The following is a 22009-nucleotide window of genomic DNA, read 5'->3' as shown; positions in this document are numbered from 1 at the left end:
TTGGTAGCTTAGCAAGCTGAGCAGGTGACTCTGATATACTAAAGTTTGAAGACTGGTGCTTTCAGCCACTCCTGCTGCATTGGACTTCAGAAAAGAATGGGAATGACAGAAACACACGAAACATCCTTATAGAATAACTGACGTGAAGGGCTAAGGGAATTATGTGGATAGGTCACATGATCATTCTCACAAACAGAAGCTGAGTTTTCTCTTCCTTTTCCAGGACACTCATGACGAGTTGATGGAGTCCAATCACAAGATGGACGGTTCTTATTCCAATTTACGGGGTGGGGTTGGGGGGTGTAGAATAAGGACATTCTCTGCTGTGCCTACTTGTACTTGAAAGAGGCAGAAATATCCTAGAAGAATGTTTAAAATTATCCACTGTCTGTGGTTAAAAAAAAAAGAAAAAAAAAAAAGTGACTGGTCAGTCCCTGCTCAGTCTATCAGCATCCATCTTCAAATTGTCTTTGGAATATTTATTTTAGACATTCCTAATGATGCATTAATGGTTTCTGACAGAAGTACACTTGCTTAAAATATTTCAAATTGAGTTATAATTTTCTTTACCTGTTAGATCATTTTGGAGATGGATGTGGTATAATAGGCAGGATGTGAATGTATGCTAGATGATTCTGAATTTGTAACACTCTCAAAGAAATAAATCAATGATATGATATCTAGATAGTTGAGACATGTGCTGAAGGTGTCATTAAGTAGAGTAGATCTTATTCTCCTGAGATTCTCATTTAACTACAAACGTCACTGTTTTTCATTGGATCACAATATTGGAAAGATCACAAAGCACAGAAATAGTCACTGATTATAGTTATTACTAAGCAGCATTAAATACTCTCAAAAATTGGCAAAAGGAGAAACAATGAAGTCTTGGAAAATCTAAAGGAAAAACATGTTGTGTTCCAGATAGGCATGTCTCCATTTTTATAATGTGCTTGGCATAGAGAGTTCCAGAATGTTTTCTATGTATGTTCTGCCCTATCATCATGTAACGTGCCAGTTCAGTCAAAACATTGGACTGGTAATTTTGTGCTGCTACATATCCAAAGATGAACAAAAGAATAAAACAACCAGCTATATAATGTAATTAAGCACATGAATATTGTTTCCTTTCCATGTAGGCTCAATTATGCCTTATACTACTACTATCCTATACCATTACCACAAAACAGAAACGTTTTGGGGTCCCTTACAGTATCAGAAGTATATGTAGGATCCTTATCTTTGTTTACAAACAGCGAGGAGTCCTAAGCTTAAATATTTGTTGATGAACTGCCTACAATCCTGTATTCCTCCTGTTTGTCTTCTGTGCAAAACTGAGAAAAAGGTTCCTGATGACATGAAAAGTTAGGCTGAAAATCATGACATTTGTTTCAGGTCTCCTCTGCTCCTTTCAGGCTGATTGTAAAATACCTGTGAGGATGACATATTCTTCATCTCACACCATAACTAATAAAACAATTTAGTATTAAGAAAGTTGGTAGGTGTATAATTGATCATTTCTGATGATAATAGACACAGAATACAGAACAAGCCAGTGTTAGGTTATTGCTAGAACTAGATAAGATAATCCAAAAAAGCATAATTCCAGGCAAGTTGGAAGCTCAATAAATGTTACCTAATATTAGTTATTGTTTTATGGTTTTTATTTGAACATTTTTAGCAATAGAATCTAGTGCATTGTCTGCCTCATACTGAAAAACTAAAGCCAAAGAGAGTAAATTATCTAACCAAATTAGAGACTTCCAGGCAGATGTGGAATGAGAAACCAAATCCACAAACATCCACTTCTTTGCTCACTGTCTTCCCAAGCAGTGAGAGTGTCAGAATGGAATTGGAGCTAGAAAGAGAATCCAGTCCAGATAATAACACTGACTTTGTAAACATGTTCCATTGATAATAACCTACCACATTAAACTGTGTAAGGTTCTTTATTTGACCTGTGGTATACAAACTATATTTCACATCTATATATTATTTGAGCTCTTTTTGACATAAGAGGACTAATAAATACCTCATATTCATATCAGAAATAGATAGTATTTCATATGCTGTAGAGCTTTAGCCTCTACTAGTGATATTAAATTGTGAACTTGTCATTAGGTATTGGAGATACAGTGGAATAAGTAATAAATCTCCAACCAGAAGATTAGGGTGGAATCCAGGTTCTACCACTTACTAGGTATGTAAACTCAGACATGACACTAAACCTGAGAGTTAGTTTCATAAGCACGTAATTAACTATTAAACCATTAAACAGATAAATTTTGACCCCTACATTAGCATTTTTCTTCTAAAAGAATAAATTCAATCACAATAACTTTAATAAAATTCTTCTTAAGCATAAATTTAACTATCAGAATAAAAAGCTAAAGAAAAAAATTATAATTTGAATTTTGACAATGAATGATTTTGTTTTAAACTTCTTTCAGTTTGAAATCTGATCCAAGACCTGTCAGACTTTGTCAAGTGTCACATAACAAAGCACTGTAAAAGTAAACCTTTCTATGGCACAAATCTGAGGAATTTTCTATAGGTTGATGGATATTCCAAAGGAAAATTTAAGCCATAAATATTGACCACCACAGAGCAAAGATCCTTTGGTTCTGGACATCTGAGATCCACATAATAGGGAAAGCAATGTGTGGACTGCTAACGTGGCTACAATCTGAAAAAAATAATCACTACTTGAGGACTAAAAGCTTCAGAGACTTTCTTACAAGACGTTGTAATGGGGTTGTGACCTAGGTCAACTAGGAGGCTGTGCTATATAACACAAAAGAAGATGCTAGAATTAAAAACAAAAAACAAACAAAACCCTAAAAGTTGGAGAAGAAAATGACAGTCATAACAACAAAAAAGAGTGGACAACTGAAAGTGGAGAATGTATTAGAGCATAAATTCAGACACAAAATGCTTTATTGTTTCTCATGAATGGGATCTGCTTTTGGCTATTTAAAACAGAAGGAAGGGTGATGTGCTAGGGAACTATAAGCAAGATACCATTTGTTATGTTTCCTGCTTTTTATGGGATCTTCTCAGTCCTTTCATCTTTTGATGAACAATTTTCCCTCCACAACCACAAGCCATCTACTGAAGCTCTGCTTCTAATATGTTCATATCAAAATCTTATTCCAAATATAGTAAGTGTACATGGGTTTACAGCATAATCAGTTATAGCATTTGTGTTTTTGCATTTGTTTGAATCTTATGCACTCCTTGTCAGTGGATGTGTTCAAGCAAAACTTGAATGAATATCCTATCATGAACATTACAGAATCAATTCTGGTTTTGATGAATAATTATTCAAAAATGTCTCCAAAACTTTAAGGGAAAGGCGTCTATGTATCAGGAAGTAGGGAACACACTGGGAATACAATACATACAGCCTTATTTTGAAGGAGGTCACAGACAAAACAACAACAAAATACAGTGTGGCACAAGCTGTGATAGAGATGGGGCAGGAGGTCGTGACGGTACATGGACAGCTCCTACCACAATGCCAAGTCAATCAATACCTCCTAGAGGAGGTAACATCCGAGTTGAGTTTAAAGGACAAGTAGGAGTTAGCCAAAGAGAGGACAGGAAGCTTTTTCAGGAAGAAAGAGCCTGGCTGACCAAATCCTATGTTTCTGTTGTTGTTTTGTTTGTTTTTAAGACTTGGGCTAGGCAACACCTTCCGGGAAGATATCATAATGAACACTCTTTGGGCATCCCTGTGACTTCAGTCATCACGCTGGGTTAGAGTTTCCTCACTAGTCTCCGTCCCCTTCATGAGGCTGTGAGCTCCTGGACCGAGTGAGGGCTATGACTAATTCACCTCTGACCTCCAGCACCTACCACAGTGTGTGTGACCGAGAGTAGACCCAACAACAAACACTTACTAAATGAACGAGTGAAGAATGTGCATAAAATACAAGATTGTCCAGTATGTGTGGGGAAATGAGTATGGTTGGCAGGCAATGGCAGAATCACAGAGTGAAGCAGTAAGCCGTGCCCAGACTCTGTCCTGAAGGCCATGGAGTACCCATGAAGATGTGAGAGAAGGGGTGGCATACTCAAGTTTACTTTTTAGAATGATCGATCCAGCAATGGTATGAAAAGTGAATTGGAAGAAGGCATGACTAAAGATAGAAACATCTCATAGAGACTGTGTTTAGGAACGGAGCATATGGCAGCATGATGGCAATCGAAACGAGGGCTAGATTCTATGTTCAAAAAATAAACTCAAAACAAAACTTAATGCTCAAATTAATATAGTCTATTTAATAAACTTCTTTTTAACAAAGTGCCTTATAATGAAAGTTTTTGTGTTTATTTTACCTATCTATCATCTATCTACTTAAAAATATCTTACTATCTACCTGTTGCAAGAAGCAGATTGATAAAATGTCCTGTTTCATACTATTTTTGTTGTTGTTGTTGTTGGAAGCTGGCTGGTACAGGGATTGAACCCTGGGCCTTAGTGCTATCAGTGCCATGCTCTAACCAACTGAGCTAACCAGCCAGCCCCCTGTTTCATACCATTTTGACAGGTATTTCCCTTATTACTTTTTCGAGTTTAGTTTGTGATCAAGTAACACATCATGTTCTAAAGAGTTCCTTTTCATTAAAAATTGCTGTGTTAATGAATATCTTACTTGATTTTTGATGAGCAATATAAGATGGAATTATTTTTTGTTGTTTTTGTTACCCACTGTGAGTTCTATGAGGTTCTTTTAGATGCCACCTTTTTTCCCCCCCAGATGTAATGGCAGGTTACACAAGCATACAAGCCTGGTCAGGACTGCAATCTTATGATGAGACATTGAAGCAGGAAAATGGAGAAAGTTGAGAAGAAAAACAGAAAGCCTAAATAACTGAAACATTGGACATTTCTTTGAGAGGCACTGATTTACAAATTGCTTTAATGAGCATGAATCGAGCCTTCATTAAATATTTAAGATCACTATCAATCCATTAATTCATTTGTTATGCTTTCTAGTATCTCATTCAATAATCATTTATTGAATACCAGCTTTATACCAGGAATTCTGTTGGGCACTGGGAGTACAATGATGGTGGACTCTGATCACAAACTGCTTACACTAGAAGGCAGATGTGTTTGAAAAATGTACATTACAAGATGACACAGTAAATGCAAGGACAAGACAGGTGCTACATGAATATCAACCTTCTGAGTCATACATATTCAAAAAGAAAAATGGATCTAAGTTATGGCACCAAAAATATGGATGGATACAAAATATTTATATTACATGCATTTTTAAATATATTAAACTGTTATATCTATGGAGAATCAAAAATTTAGTTAATTATATTAAACACTAACTTTTTCTAGAAATAGGTAAAATAGTCATAAAAAAGTAAAGTATGAATCATATAAAATGAGCAATTTCTCTCTCTCTCTCTCTCTTTTTTTTTTTATGGATTTAGGACAGGCTGTCTGCTATCTTGGGCTATGGCCACTGCTGGCTGTAATTGTGACTCAGAGGTACTCTGAATTAAATTGAAAGCAGCCTTGTTCACTTTACCAGTCGAACTGGGCCAAAAAGAAAGCATACAGAATCCTTATAATTTGGAATTCCCTCACAAGTCAGTTCTGATACATTTGGGTCAGCCTTCACATACTGCTTGACTTATCTCTTTGAGCAGACATATCTTTGTGTACCCAGGAGTGAATTCCAGAAATCAGGTCAATTTTCATGGCTTGCTACTTGCATTCTGCCAAACTTCTGGAGGGGTATGATGTGACATAATTTTGCTAAATCCTCCAGGCCTGCAATGTATATAATTAGTCTATATTGATGAGATGCTCAAATGTTGAACTGGAAAAAATATTCAGGTAAAAAAAACCTATAATAATTAATTTTTCTATAAAGATAAATATCTCAGTCTTATATGTAAAAGTCTTAATGTAAGTATAGGTAAATATGTGGCACTATTATATGGTGGACCTATAGGCAAAACCAGTTTCATATAAAAATAGGCCCATTGTATGCAAGTCAGGCAAACAGCACCTGGCTAAGAGCAAATAAAAGAAGTTTGGAACATAAAAATAGTTAAATTAATTTTAAAATGAAACAAAATTACACATTTTTAAGGAGGCATATTCATTTTTTAATGTACTCACTGTGTGGTATTTATTTTTATTAAATCCAATATATGTTTAGCATTTTATCATAATCATTGCAATGATAAAGGATTTTAAATGGCATTAGGGAGTGGGGAGAGAAGATGACAAGTGAGGCTGATGAGACACCTTTAGGCAGGTTAAAGGTGTTACTAGTTACAGTATGGCTGACAAGGAAAGAGAGAAAGAACCACCCTGGGCTGACTGCTCCTTGCCTTTCCGGGATTACAGTTAGACTGAGGAGAGAGGAAGATGGCAGCGGTCAACGTGCTTGCAGAAATACCACGGAACTTCATTCAGGTAGGCACTGTCTGAGCTTTTGTTTGGCCCCCTTGTGATTTTTAGATTTTTAATGTATAAATCCAAGAATGCACCATAATGTTTTTAGAGAAGCAATGAATAGGAAAATCTGGAGATTCTACCCATCTCTGCTACTGTTAATATCTCTAAACTATTTTTTTGAAATTCTTTTCAATGCCATGTTGAAGAACTTGGGTACCAGAAATAAGTAAGAAACAGCTCCTCAACATTGGGCAAGCATATGGACTTTTTCTACATGGTCTTCACTTTTAAAGCTGTATTGAAACCTAACATGAAAAAATAGGGGTAGTTTTGAAATAAACAAAAGATCACAAAATCTACTTACTAAGCTCTCTTAAAACCCTTAGATATTAATAATTACACTGAGAAATATTTTTCTTATTATTTCTAAAAACCCATAAAGAAAGTGGTGTATTATTTGAAAGGAGAAATGTGAAACTATGATTGGAGGATATAGGCGATGGGACTTCCAGAGCATGGTTCGTAGATCTCCATTAGGCCAAGCTAATTCTACTAGTAGACTGTACTCCATCCCCACCTAAGGCCAGTTCTCTTGAAACTCCATGAGAATACTGAAAAGTATCTGACAGAAATAGATTGAGAAAGCAATATCTTCACCCAAAGAAGTATTGAAACAAAGAATTTGCTTCCTTGATTTTTTCCAAATCCTTTATTTGCTAAATTAGGAGGTAGATCAAGGAGAGGAAATTCTCCAAATTTAGGTTAGAAGTTCAAAGTTAAGTATGTAAAAAACGTGAACTCAAGATATGATCAAGAAACTCAATGATATGAGAAAGCTCTAGATAACTGCTTTTCTCCAAGAAAAATGGTCATACAGAGCTGTCATTTACCTTCACATGAGACCATACTTCCCTTTGGACATTTTGGTTGAGAATTTGCTAAGAGGCAAAACTTAATTTCCTCTTTCCTATCAATTCCTCTCTTTGCTTTATCTATTTTTCTAAAAAATGAATGAAATTAGAATAAAATATTAAAGCTAAAACTATATTCCATGTTTGGCATTTATCATAAAGGCAAAGGAAAACACTTTAGTTGGATATAATAAACTCAGGATATCCCAAATTATTATGCATAGCTACAACTCCTTTGAGATTCCACAGACTTTAAACGTGGAGGAACCCAAAATTCCTTAGGAAAGAGTAAAAGCTTTTCAGGAATAATTTGTAAATAGGACATAGAATGTTTCACTCATTTTTAACTAAAAGTAAACAGTGAGGCAAGTGCCTAATGCACAAACAGCAGAAGGGAGAAATATGAGATCAGAAAATGTTCTCTTCTGATGGTAAAATTTAACAATATTTACTGTACACCTATTATGTCACAGACAACATAGGACAGAAATGGTTCAAGATCCTGGGGATATACATATACTAGCGAGACCCAGCTTGTATACTTGACACAGCATGGGAAAGGAGCTATTGAGAGAAACTAACGTCAACATACAGTTATATGGCAATATAATAAATCCTATAATGGAAGTAGAAAGGGATTCTGTGGAAATCTTGAGGAAATCAGAAAATTCATGGAAGACTTTCAGAATGCCAAACTTGTTTCAATCTTGAAAGTGTGTTCATGGTAAACAAGGGAATAGATGTAGATGATGAAACATCTTGTTTATCAGGCAGTGTAGTATAAATTTTATCATTATTTCTATAACGCTGAAAAACTTGAAGCAGATGAATGATGAGATAGAGAAAGACTTGTAGAAATTTACGATCAGAGATAGGAAAAGTAGATTGGTAGTCAACACAATAATCACTGAGAAAGCACATAAAACTTTGAATTAAGTTAGAAATAGTGGGATTGGAGATAAGAGGAAGATATAAAATATCTATTTTGAGACATAGGGAGGTCTTTCAACATGTTCCAGATCATACAAAACTGCTGTCCTCATGAAACTTATGTTTTAATTGAGTAATCATACAGTAACCAAACACATAATTAAATATAAAGTTTTAATACTGAATCATGAATATAAAATTTATACTTAATATAAGCTATTTAATTTAATATCTCACAGTTAATACAAAATTTAAATGGGAAAAAAATAGCAAGGTAAGAGGAGGGTGCTATTTTCAATAGGGTGGCCAGGGAAGCATCTCTGAGGAGGTGACCTCGGAGGAGTGACTCAAATGATTTGGAGGTGCAAAGAATAGGGGTAAGAATGTTCCAGAAGATTGGAGAAGGTGCTGTAAGTAAAGAGGCCCTACTGTGGGAATGAACTTGCTGTGTTTGAGGCTGACTTGGAGTAAGACAGAGCACTGTGTGAGAGGCAAGTTGTAGAGGATCCTGTGAAACTTGGTTAAGGGTCTGGATTTATTTCAAAGTATAATAGGAAGTCTTTGCAGGATTTTAAGCAGCGTAGTAATAACCATTGAAAAATTCATATGGCTGATGTGTGGAGAATGGAGCACAGTGGGGACAAGGGTGTAGACCGGGAGGCCAGTCAGGGGGCTACTCCATCTGCTGAAGAGATGACAGCCACTTGGACACAGGGGTGTTAAGGAAGAGCATGAGGAGTCAGCAGACTCTGGACACCAGAAACAACAGTTGCTGGAAAGGCTTGTCATGATTTAAACTACAGTGGAAACAAATTTAGAAGGTTTTTCTGTGTATTTTCTATGTACACAGATTTTAAACAATGTAGTTACTCAGTTCTGCCGTGAGAAAACTATATAAAAAATATACATCAGTATGTTACTTCCCTACAAAGCTTCATAGAAGAATTTCCCTGACCTCATGTTCCATTCAAATAACAGGTTTGCAGTGTATATTTAAGTGATCCATAGATACATGTGTGTATGGGTATATCACACAAATGTGTGTATGTATATACTATTATATTACTATAATTTTCAATTCCTCTCGCTTTTAAAACAAAGTTTCCTTTAAGAATTCTTAGGTTCCAAAAACAAGACTCACTCCAGTGGTAAACATACGCCAAAATGGAATACACAAGCCAAAAACAAAAAGGCTTACACACTGCTTCCCAGTAGGAAGAACTTTCTAGTGCCACAGCAGTCTGTCTTAGAAAAAAGTCTTTTTGATTATTTTGGCCCTTTGCTCTTCATTCAGGATTGATTACTACAGGACATTTCCTAGAGCTCTGTTCACGATGGTTTTAAATGACTCAGGTTTTGGCACCCCCTCACTAAAGTATTTGCTTAGTGAATTCTAAATTTCTCTTACAGAGACTACAACTGTGTCAGAATCAAACTGCCTTCTGTAGTAATTACTGAGCACATGGTACGACTGGAGTCCTTGACATTCATTAAAAAAAACAGTGCAGGGGGTGGGTATAAAGAGGAAAAAAGTTAAAAAAAAAATCACAAGAAATTAGCAGGTGTAAGTAAGTCATCACTCTTAGGGAGAAAGATTTGACAGAGACACCCAGAAGGAATCAGCTTCCAAGTCCACCGTGTTGGACTTCTCCTCATGTCTCAATCTTCTCGCATAGACTGAAGCATCAAACAGTCTTTCCTATATACTTGTAGAAAAGGCCAGTCTTCTTGGGATTTCTTCATTTTAAAATACTCTCTGATGCCATGCAAACTTGATTAAATTACCGCCTATTCTCAAAGGGAAAAGGAGTTTTAACTCTTAAGGAAAATCCAGTGATCACACACTTACTGTAAGGCAGCATTTTCACAAAAACCCATGCATTCCACAGTCACAGGAAACTGAAACTATGTGACAGAATTATTAGCAAATAAGTTGATTTTTGTAGAATAGCAGATAGAATGGCTTTTACACAACACAGTGACACACTATCCCATTCATATAAAATAATCAGATGCACAGCCACCATTTACATAAATAGCAATGCTTACCACAGTCCAAATAAAATAGTACTGATGGTGCAAATGCAAAATATGATGTGAGGGCTACAAATGAGTATTTGTGAGTTCATCAAAACATCAAAATTCTTTAAATATTTTTTCAAACACACCAACTGTGTTTTTTTTCCCTCAATATTCTACCTTTACTCTTTATTTTTCCTTAAAAGGGCACATCCTCCTTCAGTTCAAAATAAGTTTTTATTTGGTCATCCCAATTCATGCCTTTTTTGTAATGAATTTTAGAAACTCATTAAAGTAGAAATATTTATTTTGTTCCACAATGAAGCTTCCTACATCATTAATCAATTAATTCCCTTTACCAGAAGTTACTGAAGAAAACCAAGAGAAGTACTAGGCATTATGCATTTTTAGCCATTATTACTTTGGAAACAATGATTATTTCTATAAGGAGGGTTTTAAAAAGTATCTTATTTGTGTACTAATGTAAGAATTAACTTTGATAAACTGATGTATCTACCATATTTACTCTTTTAACATGATATTGAAATTATTATCCACAATTTTCTCTCTATGGTATGATTGACATCTATTTTTGTCAAGGCTTGAATTATTTGCTCCAAATGTTCAAATACATTAATTTGTAGACACATTTTCCCTTTCTGTAACAGAGAGTGATTGCAGTTCACCAAAACCTGTTTCTTCTTTGTCCTGAGCACGCACCTAGAGTACATTTTCTAACCTCCTTGCAATTAGGTGTGGTCAGATGACAGATCCAGCCAAAGTCAAGTGAGCAGAAATGATATGTGCACTTCCAGGTTTGGCTCATCTTCAACTGCCATATGCTCCTCCTTGTTCTTTGCCCTCCCACCAGCTAGATGCAGACAATGACAAGGCAAAGCCACAAAGGGAAATAGCCTGGACTCCTGGTAGATGATGAGGAGGACAAACAACCTCTGAACACTCAACCAGGACTACTGGGTGAGCAAGAAACAAAGTTATGACACATTTCTAGACTGATTTCTTATAGCAATTAGCTAATCCTAACTAATATGCTTGATTTGCAGAAAAGTATGATGAGATTTCAAAAAAAAAAAAAAAGATGAGACTAATAGAAGTAACAGGATTAAATGAAACACATTTAAGTAACTGTCTCCAATTTATTGCCTGCATGGCCAATCCTGACAGCAACTAGAACAGCCTGGTGCGTGCCGGGGGGGGGGGGGGGGGGGAGCCAACTCAAGGAAAGGGCACGTCCTGCTGCTCTTCCTAAATTACCCTCTTCATGGCCCTCTGCTTCTGTGGTGTGGCTGTAGCAAAGATGGCCCCGCCTCTAAATTGGTCCTTCTGGAACATCTGCTGTCTCAACAAGCTGGGGACAGAATCTGCAATCACCTTTGGAGAATCTGAGGACAGTTTGGTGCTTGCCACCTCCCTTTCCTGAGATGGTAGAAGACAGAAGCCTTCACACGTGGTCTGCTTCCTGTCTCCCCTGTCCCTCTTCATCCATCCTCATTGTTGTCACCTTTCCTGAGAGGAACAGGTGGCCCTCATTTTTGTAAGCGTTAATCTCACTATGTTCTTTAACCTATCTTTTCCTGCTTCCTCCAGAACTTTGTTTCATTGAATATCCCCTCCTGATTTTACACTGCCAGCTCATTCCTCCTCCTCCTCCTAATTTGTGACTAAGAACATACTCTTTTCTCCCATCCAAAACAAACAACTAACCACAAACGCGCACGCCCACTCAAGAAATGACAATAAAACAATCACCACCACCATAAAACCTACTTTGTAAATATGCTATATCTCAGCTCATTTCTTTTCACCTCTTTAATCCCTCATTTATTTATCACCTACTTACTCTTTCAGTCATTATTTACTCAGTAACTACTATTACCAATGACTTGTTAAATAGTATTTTGTTTCAAATCTAATAATATGACTTTGGAGGAACAAATATAGAAAAGACCAAACTTTTGCTTTGAAGGACTTAACAAAGCTGGGGAGAAAGACAAGATGGAATAATTATACACCAAGATGACTTTTTGTGGTCTTTTTTTGTAAAAAAAAAAAAAAAGAAAAAAAAAAAAAGAAAAAAAAAAAGTGGGGGCTATGGAAGCTCCACCTTGGACAAAGGCACTATTAATATCATTTTTTAGTACTGGAGAAAAAAGCATCATAGAGTGAGTGACATTTGATTTGAATAGACACAGGCTTTTGTAAGGCACACAAGGCGAGCATGGGTACTTAGGTAGGAGTAGCAGAAATGATAAAAGCAACAGTAACATGAGAAAAACACAGCATACAAAGAGAAATAATTAGGTTGAGGAAGAAACAAGTAGTCTGCTGTGCTTAGAATGAAGGAAAGGTAAACAAGTAGGAGGGAGGGACTGGAGATTGTCCAGAAGTAGCTGCTTTTAGTCCTACTTTATAGGGTCTTGAATGAGTTTGGACCTTTACACTATAGGAAAAGTTTAAGGAAAAAAAAACGAAATGATCTGATGTACACTAAAAATAACATGGAGATAGCATGGAGGAGTGTCAACTTATAGAAGAACCAGGGAAAGGAAAATGAATCAAAGGTCTTAGAAAGGTTCGGGTGAATGCACTGGACACCTGGGCTAAGGGAGTAAGATGGCTCAGTTTTCTGGGATATCTCCAAAGCTGGTGCCTGGCCAAACAGGAATTACAGAAAAAATAGATCCATAGATTTCTTTTTGGATGCCTTGATAGACACTAATGAAGATAAACAAGACTCTGGGGCCAGGAAGAGCACAGAGGGAAAATGATCAGCTCTTTTGGACACGTGGAATCGGTGATGCCTGACTGCAGCACATCTGGATGAATATGTCCAGAGTATGTTAGAAAGTCTGTGTTTGGTGGTCAGAAAGGTGGAGTTGGAGGCAGAGGCTTCGTGGTTGTTGAAGTTTTCGTGCTTCTTGACAGTCACTAGTAACCCTACTAAGCATGAAGTAGAACACTTTTATTGTTGTTCATTCTCAGTTCTCCACGACTTAACATGTCATTCTCTGTGGTAACGTTCTTGCTTCATGTTAGGCATGATTCCTCCTTCTATATTAATTCGATGATATTTCTGTTTCTCCACTCCTCCCAGCAATGTGAATATTCCTCAATGTTCTTCACTGTTTTCTGGCATTATCCTCTTCTCCATGACCCTTTCCTATTAAGACATCACATACTGAACATATGGGTGAGTACCCAGTCCATAATTCCAGTCCTGACCACTATCCTTAGCTCCAAATTTCTTTTCTACTAAATTTCTGGTCACCACCACATTGAAAATGTCCACACATGTCAATAATGTAAATATCCAATTTTCTTTTGCTTCAGAATCTACTGCCTAATCCATTCTGCATATCTTTGTCAGTATAATCAAGCTTCCTAAGTCAAATTTGATCACATAATTCTCCTGCTCAGAAAACTTGTTGCCTACTGAATCCCACTGTCTAATGAACGAAGTACAAACTCCTCGGTTAACTTATTCTTATTACAGTTTACCCCTCCTGACTCAACTCATTCTCCTACCCTGCACAGCCCAATTAAAATGGACTTACTATTTCTTTTAACATGCACTGGCATTTCCTGCTTCTGCATAATTGCTTATTTGGATTTCCCATGCTTTATAGAACTGAGACTTGAACAAGGTAGGAATGAAAATATTTTTTTAATAAATAAATAAAAAGATCTCTCCCTGGTTCATCACACACTCTTTCCCTCTTGTGGAAAAATGATTGGCTTGAAAATAAGTATATATATTAGGCAGAATTAGGCAGGTATTATGTTGAGGCTAGAACATGAGTACTGAAAAAAAAATGGTTCCTTGTTTACTCTTTTGGGTTTTTTGTTTATTTGCTTGTTTGTTTTTGTCAGCAGTAGAAGCCTGACAGGCAAAAGAGAGACAAGCCAAACACACCACTGCAAGAAAAATGGCCAGTCCCTCCTCAGGAAACAACTGGGTCCACAGGACAGAAGGTGAAGGGTCTGCTTGCAAAGGTGCTCATATGCTTGACCGAAAATTAAACTTGGTTTCAATTACCACAGGACTGAGGCTTTAAAGTGTCCCAAACTCTAATAACATTGGCCTTTGGAACTATCTGTATTGAAATGCTGAGTTGGTTTCAGGCTTGCATGTGAACACACACACACATGCATACCCCTGCACAACTCTTGCTAGGTCCACCTGTTTCATGGTGCATCAGAGGGACAGCAGGACCAGATGAATACATCTTACAAGTGACTTTATTTTTGCAGGAAAATGTGGCAAGCTAAAGACTGAACGCTAACGTTGCTCCTGAAGCACTCCCTCAAGCTGCTTGTTCTATCTCCAGATTTGTCTATCTATCATGGTCCATTTGCTCTCTACCTATTCTCTTTGTTTGCTTGCACCTCCCTTTAATATTGAAAAAATGCTACTTTCTGTCCCAAGGGGCAAGGAGAGAGTGAACAAGACTTTCAAGGGCTTGTAGATGTCCTCCAACAGTTTCAGAATACTATATGGAAAAGACTCTTAAAAAGTACAGTAATTGGGCTTTCATGACCCAGTAATCATAAAATGTACATGAGTATGTGAATGATCTGAAGAAAACATAGTATATAGTGAAAATTCCCTGAAATACTGATTACACAAAAACCTCTGACAAGACATCTTCATCCATTTATCTTTCTCCTGGAGGTTGGCTGTACTCCCTGCTTGTCTATTCTCGTCACATCCTACTTTTTGGTTCTTTATGTGCCAATTACCAAGCAAGGGAATGTTGAGGAGGGGAAGAATAAGGAAGTAAATAAACTGTACTATGAGACTTTTAATATCTTGTGAGGGTGTTTGCTTATTAGGAAGACTTTGTTTCATTGATTACTCTTCTTTCTCCCACCCAGAGGTATAGGATCTTGGCAAACACATATGTACCACCTGGTCCGTTCCATTGGTCACAGCTTATTGGATAAAAAGTCCAGTTAATTAAAAACTGATATACAGATACTGCACAAGGCAGGCACTGATAAGTAATCAAACTTGAGAGCTATGCTTGTGTGAAGAGCAGTAGGGAAACCTAATCTTTATGTAAAGAAAGAGTTATCAACAGTCAGGACAAATCAAAGGAATGTACAGAAGAGTGAGGCCGAGGGGCCCCAGAGAGACTGAAAGAATGGTGGCCCCGGTTCTAGGCTCATGTTCCATTCCTGGTTCTAGATCTTCATGAGATCCATCTCTTTCTCTGCCTTTGGAATAAGGAGCCTCAGGAACCATATCATGATCTTCTCTCTTCTCTTAAGCAAAAAATAGATTTCTATTAGTTTCAACCCTTTTCCAAAGTTGACTGAGACAAGTCTATGGCTTTTTGCCTCTAGAATTTTCTTGAAGTAATTTGACTTTCAAGACCTTTCACAGTAAGCCTCCCTTATTAAGTGACTTATCTCCATGGCTAATAAAAGAACTAATTGCATAATAATCATGCCTGGACTACCATTCTTTTATTCTAAGCATTAGAAAAAGTACTCATCAGCACTAAATTTTTTATTTTCCTATCTCCATCTAGCTAATCTGTTAAAAGACAAGGCTTAATAACAGCACTCTAACAAAAGCTAGAGCCTTTTGCAGCAGGTGGTGCCCACCTCTGCCTACAGAATTCCAGTCCAAACACTCTGCTCAGAATTGCTGAGAGATCCGTAGAATGTGCTGATGACTCAGCTTGCTAAGTAGGAGGACGTTTATTGTTATTTTAACTCCTGCCAGAGTATGTGGGCAATACTCCTTCTTTCTGTCTCTGGTTAACCATAAGAGATCCCTCTTTAAAACCTCACCCTTGGAATAGGTTCTTGCTCAATAAGAGCCAGAATAGTTTAGGGTTTGGGTATGACTGCCAGCTGATAGTACAGAGTAAGATAGGCTCTCATATCCTAATTTACCAAAAGAATTTATTTTTAGAACGCTTAATCTGCCTTTAAAACTGTTCACACAGAGTGCTGTGAACCAGAGCTGAATACTGATGAGATAGTAATCAGTACAAGTCAAGGTACTTATTTTCAGAGAGAATAATGCAAATACCAGGTTTTCTTTCTCTTTTTCTTAACTGTTGGGGTATTGTGATCCTACTGTCTGTCTTTTTCTTGCCAAATGTTCTCAACAATATAAACACACATTAGGTGCTACTCCTAGGAATATTGTAAAAATAAAACAACAAAAAAATCAGCCTATTTTACAGAAAATTGTCTTAAAAGATAAACTTCACCCATTTATGAATGATGAAAGATATAAATCTATACTGAAGATAAAATAAAATCTAAACAATGCTGGGTTGTGGCAAATCTTAGTATTATTATATAGTTAAAAGACTGCAAGGAATAACAAATATTTTTTGCTTTTCTAATGTTTTTCTCAAGTCCATCCAGCTAATTTTTCCCTAATTTGTCTATGTGTTGGTTTTTTTTTGGGGGGGGTACTATAAATTAAGATTCAAAATTACAGGTCAGCAAAATAAAGTTTTCTCATAATGCTATAAAATCATGAGTCAAAAACATGAAATTGCTTTAGCATTGCAGAAGTGATGGGCTCTGTTAAGACAAACTGAAAGAATACTTAAAAGGGCAACAACCATCACAGGTGTGCATTAAGGATATTGTATGTGTTCGGAGCATGTCTGCCCCATTCCACGGTAACCCCTGCATTTCTTGTCATCCCTTCTACATGTGAGGGTCCACCAAGATAGGTGGTGGTTCTAAAAGCAGGTGACACACCTCAGAACATCATAATCTCTGCCCTAGGTGGGAGAGATTGATGTTGAGATGATGTTAAGGAGGTAGAAGATGACAATTTATATAGCACCTTGTGGGCCACAGTAAGAGTGTGGACTTTGTTCTGTTACAGGCAATCACTGCTGAATTTTGGACACAAGAGTAATATCAATTGATTAAGATTTTTTAAAAAAGATCACCCTGACTTTTATGTGCACAACAGACTATAGGGAAGTAAGAATGGACATGGGGGCTACTTCAGTAGTAAATGTGGGAGACAGTGGATTTGGATGATATAGGTAGAGATATGAGACATAATAGGACTCTGGACAGGCCTAAGCTTGATACTGTAATGATCTACATAAGGCTTAAAGAAATTAAATAACTTCAGAGACATATATTGACCTTTACATTTAGAATTACATGTGTTAGGTTGGAAATATTCAGTTCTAAATTTTACAGAATATAGTAATTAGTAATATTAGCCAAGGATTGCAGAGGACCCTGTTATTTACAAAGCATTTCACTCTCATTATCCCATTCAGTTTAATCTAATTGGTATGGTTAGGTGATTTCAAAGGTAATCACCTGGTAAACAATGTTAACATAGTAAAATAAAAATATCTAAATGATCACATTTGCAGGATCACTGAATGAATCTTCATGGTTCCTAATAGCCTGTTTGCTCATTTTGGGTGGATACTGTGTCTTCCTTACTTTTCTAACATCAGCCTTCAACTCACATATAAGGATCCCAATAAATATTGGTGGAATAAATGACACTTCTATTTATGTGTCAAATAGATTAGGTTTATTCTAATCTATTCATTTTCTGGTAGGCAGAATTGCTTCAGAGAGTTACAGAGGTGAGTCTGAATTTAGGCTCTGCAATGATCTCAAGATGTATTATTAGGGCTTTTGTTCCCTCACATGCAAAATGGTAATGCATTTCTGACCTAAGAGACTCATTTATTCATACCTGTTTCAAAAGATTAGTTTCCTTCTCCTCTTCGTCCCCCAGCTCTGACAGAGTAGTAATTTACTTTCCTCAGAAAATAAAAGTCATGAAAGATTCTATGTCTACCTATCTCACTACTGTATACCATATTGACATTTCTTTTGCCTTAAACAAATTCTAGAATTAACTGCAGTGTTGGAAAATTTGGGAAAAAAACACAAAAAAACCTCTCTTTTTTGTTTATTTTTTTTTTTTACTTCTCCTATGATTTTCTAAGAGAATATGAGCAATTATCATTGGCCAAACAGATGTATTTTTCTTTTAAGTATCTTAAATTTCAGAGGTAGTATTTACACTATATTTGGGAATAGTCAGTATTTCATCAATGGGGAAATAAAACAGATTTCAATTATAATATTGTGAGAAAACAGTGAAAATCATGAGTCCTATTACATTAGCAAGATTCTTACAAGCCAATTTAAAAAATGCTTTTCTAGTTGGAAATAAAGCATAAGCAGTATTGGCACGTTATCATATATTAAGAATTTTGTTGCATTCCTTATACACAAATCCCAAATAGGCTTTTTGCCAGCCATGTTTAAACCATTTTAGTATTAAATCTTTAAAATGCTGAAAGTTGTCTAGAAGTAATAATTAATATTACTAAGCACCAGAAAATTAAAACATTAAAATGAGTCAACTTTATAACAAGTAGAATGAGTCAGCTAGATCTTGATGTATCAGTATGGACAAATCTCTAAATACATTGTTGGGTGAAGGAAACTGCAAAAAAGTATCTACAGTATGATACCATTTATGTAAACTCTTAGCATGTAAATAATTACATGACATTTGCTTCATAAATATGTCACAGATGTATTAGAACATACATAGGAAGGTTATATCATCTTTAGGATTGTAAAACCTCTTAGGAAAAAAGGAGGAAAGTGAAAGGAAGCAGAAAGAGCTTTTCTTCCTTCTGTGATGGTTTATTACTTTAGAGATTCTAATACAGCTAAATGTTAGCAATTGTTTAATCTGTGTATTAAATACATAAGTATTTATTATAATATTTTTATATGTTGCTTTAAAAATGTGAATTTTCTTGCTTAAAAAAATAACAAAGGCAGTAAAGTGAATATTGCTGCAGCCAATTTAAGATAGTATATTGAGAACTTCTAATAAAAACAAATTAAATTAAAATGCATTTCCCAGAATTTCCTAGAATAAGAAGTCATTCATTTGTAACCTTTCCATAATTTTATTCTGCTTTTGAGTTTAAAGAAAGTGTGAAATAAAGCAAAATATTGTTTCTGCTGGTAAACTGAGCTGAAGTGTATATATTCCTTCATTTACTCATGCAACAACTGTGTAAGTAACAAGGGCAAACATAAAAGTTTGCCTGCTAAGCATTTATGGCTCTTTCAGTAAATGTACTATATACTTTTTTCTTTTATAAATTAAGACAGAACCTATTCAAAATGTAGGAGTATCTGATTGCTAGACATTTCAACCACAACATGAAGCATCTCTCACAATAACAGTGGGGTTGGTGTTCTTTCTGGTGCCTGCTGCTCCCAGACCCATGGATATAATTCCAGGTGAATGCCTCCATCTACCTGCCTCCTCTCTCTCTGCCTAAGGCCCTTAATCCATAAAATGGAGGTGATCTCTGTACACACCTCAGAGAGCTGTTGTAAGGAATAAATAGTTTATGTAAAGTCAGTCATGTAGGACCACGCCTGGCATGTAGTAAGTGCTCAGGAAATATTATTGGTATTGTTAACCACATGAGAGAGATAGGCTTATTTCAATCCTTATTTCAGAGAAAGATCTTTTCATTCCTTCATTTTTAAATCAGTCTAAACACTATGAAGTGCTATTTTAATAATTCTATATCTATTAGCTGTACAATACCTGTGTATTTCTCCCTTACCAAAATGAATTGATATTTATTTAAAGATTTTTTAAAAACATGGTTATCAAAGAGTTACTTTTCACAACTGTAGGCAACTCTTGTATAGTAGAGACAGTAGGGTCTTACCTATTGAAGGAAGTGGTAAAATAGTCAAGTTCGGTATGTTGTGTTCTCAAAGGGTTGATAGTATGTTCTGGCTTCTTTCTGTAAAAAAAAAAAATCCGAAAATTAATAATTTAATTTCTGATCCATATACATAAATTATATCATGTAGCTCAGTATAAAATTCAACTCGCAGCTTTCTCCTTTTATATTGGGTAACTATGAGACTACAAGATGGATGTCATGATGGTTTTTTACGGTGATCATATTTGAGCATTTAGAACCTGCTGGCCACTCACTATCTCAGATGCCTGGAACAGATCAGTGAAAATGCTAACTGTTGCATGCTTTCTCTTCCTTTCTAGATTTACTCCAGTGAAGCTTCGTAAGTATTATATCCAAGGAACAATAAAATTTTAAATTGTTTTCAGCTAATAAATAGCAGGCAATCATACTCTCTCCCAAGAGAATACATTTGTCCTGGTAAATGGTTAATTACATTCAGTGAGCTTTAAATGACTGGGCCTCTAGCCGAGTCCATGTTGATTATCTCCAGCACAGGATGGAGAGGAATTTTTTTAATAATTAATTCATTTTTCTCTATAGAGTACTAAACTTCTTTTGACATTCAGAACACTAAAAGTCATTCTGGATTAGTACTTCTGCTTAGAAATTCCTCCTAGAACAATACAGAATACTTCTTATTGATGTGATACCTAGAAATAAACAGAATCACTAGAAGGCACTAAGCTTGTTTTCTACATCCTATGCCATTTGGGTGTAATCATCCTCATCTATAGGGAAGACTACAAAGGATCCACCATACATAAGAGATTGCAGAGCTGAGGCCCATTTTGAAGTCCAGCTGCCTTACGTTAGGTGTCTAAATCTATGTATCTCTTTGTGTTTTTGCCAGGACCTGTGTGAATTCACTCCCGGTAGAGTGGACCCCATCATATCCTCAAAGAAGATGTTCCTCTATAGGTAAGGTACTCTCAGACTCAAACTGTATCTCTTCTTTAAGACCCAGCAGGAAATGCAAATTTGGAAAGATAAAATGCAGATGGCTCAGTTCTTCTCTATGATCCTTTAAAGAGCAATGTGTATGTAGATATGAGCAAACGAGGGTGATTCAAAAGCAACAAATACTGACTGGCCCAGGTCACCGTATTAAGTGCTTTTACATGTGTTAGCTCATTTGTCTGTGAGCATTTACATACAATGCACAGCCGCAAAGTCTATTAATGAATACTAAAGTTAAAGAGGCTTAACATTTAAGTACACGTAAAGAAAATTCTGCAGGCAAGAAGAAACACAGTAGAATTTTCCATTCCTTGAAAAAAATCTGGTCATTATTTTAGAAAGGACGGTTTGACTGCCTAAATCTTGCACATAGCTTTTTCCTTTAGTCCACCTTAGTGGTTCTCAAATTTGGAATATGTATAACACTATTGTACAGAGTTCTATGCACAATAACTTAAGACTATTTAAAAAATGTTTAAGGATAGTTTTGATTATAAGCAAATTAAACCTTGTAGGTTGACTTTAGAACAAAAATAAAATGGTACACCAGCTCTGAATGTTGTTCAAATAGAAAGAGCCTTTGGATATTTAATGAATGAATGCTGAATAAAATAGCACGCTTTACTTTCTCTTTATTTTTATTTATTTATTTTTTTTAAATTTTATTTTGTCGATATACATTGTGGCTGATTATTGCTCCCCATCACCAAAACCTCCCTCCCTTCTCCCTCCCCCCCTCCCCCCAACAATGTCCTTTCTGTTTGCTTGTCGTATCATCTTCAAATAATTGTGGTTGTTATATCTTCTCCCCCCCCCCCGTTTGTGTGTGTGTGTGTGTGTCTGTGTGTGTGTGAATTTATATATTAATTTTTAGCTCCCACCAATAAATGAGAACATGTGGTATTTCTCTTTCTGTGCCTGACTTGTTTCACTTAATATAATTCTCTCAAGGTCCATCCATGTTG

At 36.1% G+C, this 22009-nt stretch overlaps 1 protein-coding gene across 2 annotated transcripts in view; it reads right to left on the bottom strand.

Moving 5' to 3' along the window:
- Positions 1–22009, bottom strand: part of MAP2 (microtubule associated protein 2) — a 142339-nt gene that overhangs the window by 81992 nt on the left and 38338 nt on the right. For both annotated transcript variants that reach the window (XM_063089498.1, XM_063089507.1), the window contains exon 2: positions 20046–20123. The gene's annotated coding sequence lies outside the window, so the exon portion shown is untranslated. The remainder of the gene's footprint in view (positions 1–20045; positions 20124–22009) is intronic.

The sequence above is a fragment of the Cynocephalus volans genome, chromosome 1 (assembly GCF_027409185.1).
Source record: "Cynocephalus volans isolate mCynVol1 chromosome 1, mCynVol1.pri, whole genome shotgun sequence".
NCBI lineage: Eukaryota > Metazoa > Chordata > Mammalia > Dermoptera > Cynocephalidae > Cynocephalus > Cynocephalus volans.
This window is presented reverse-complemented; position numbering and strand designations above follow the sequence as displayed.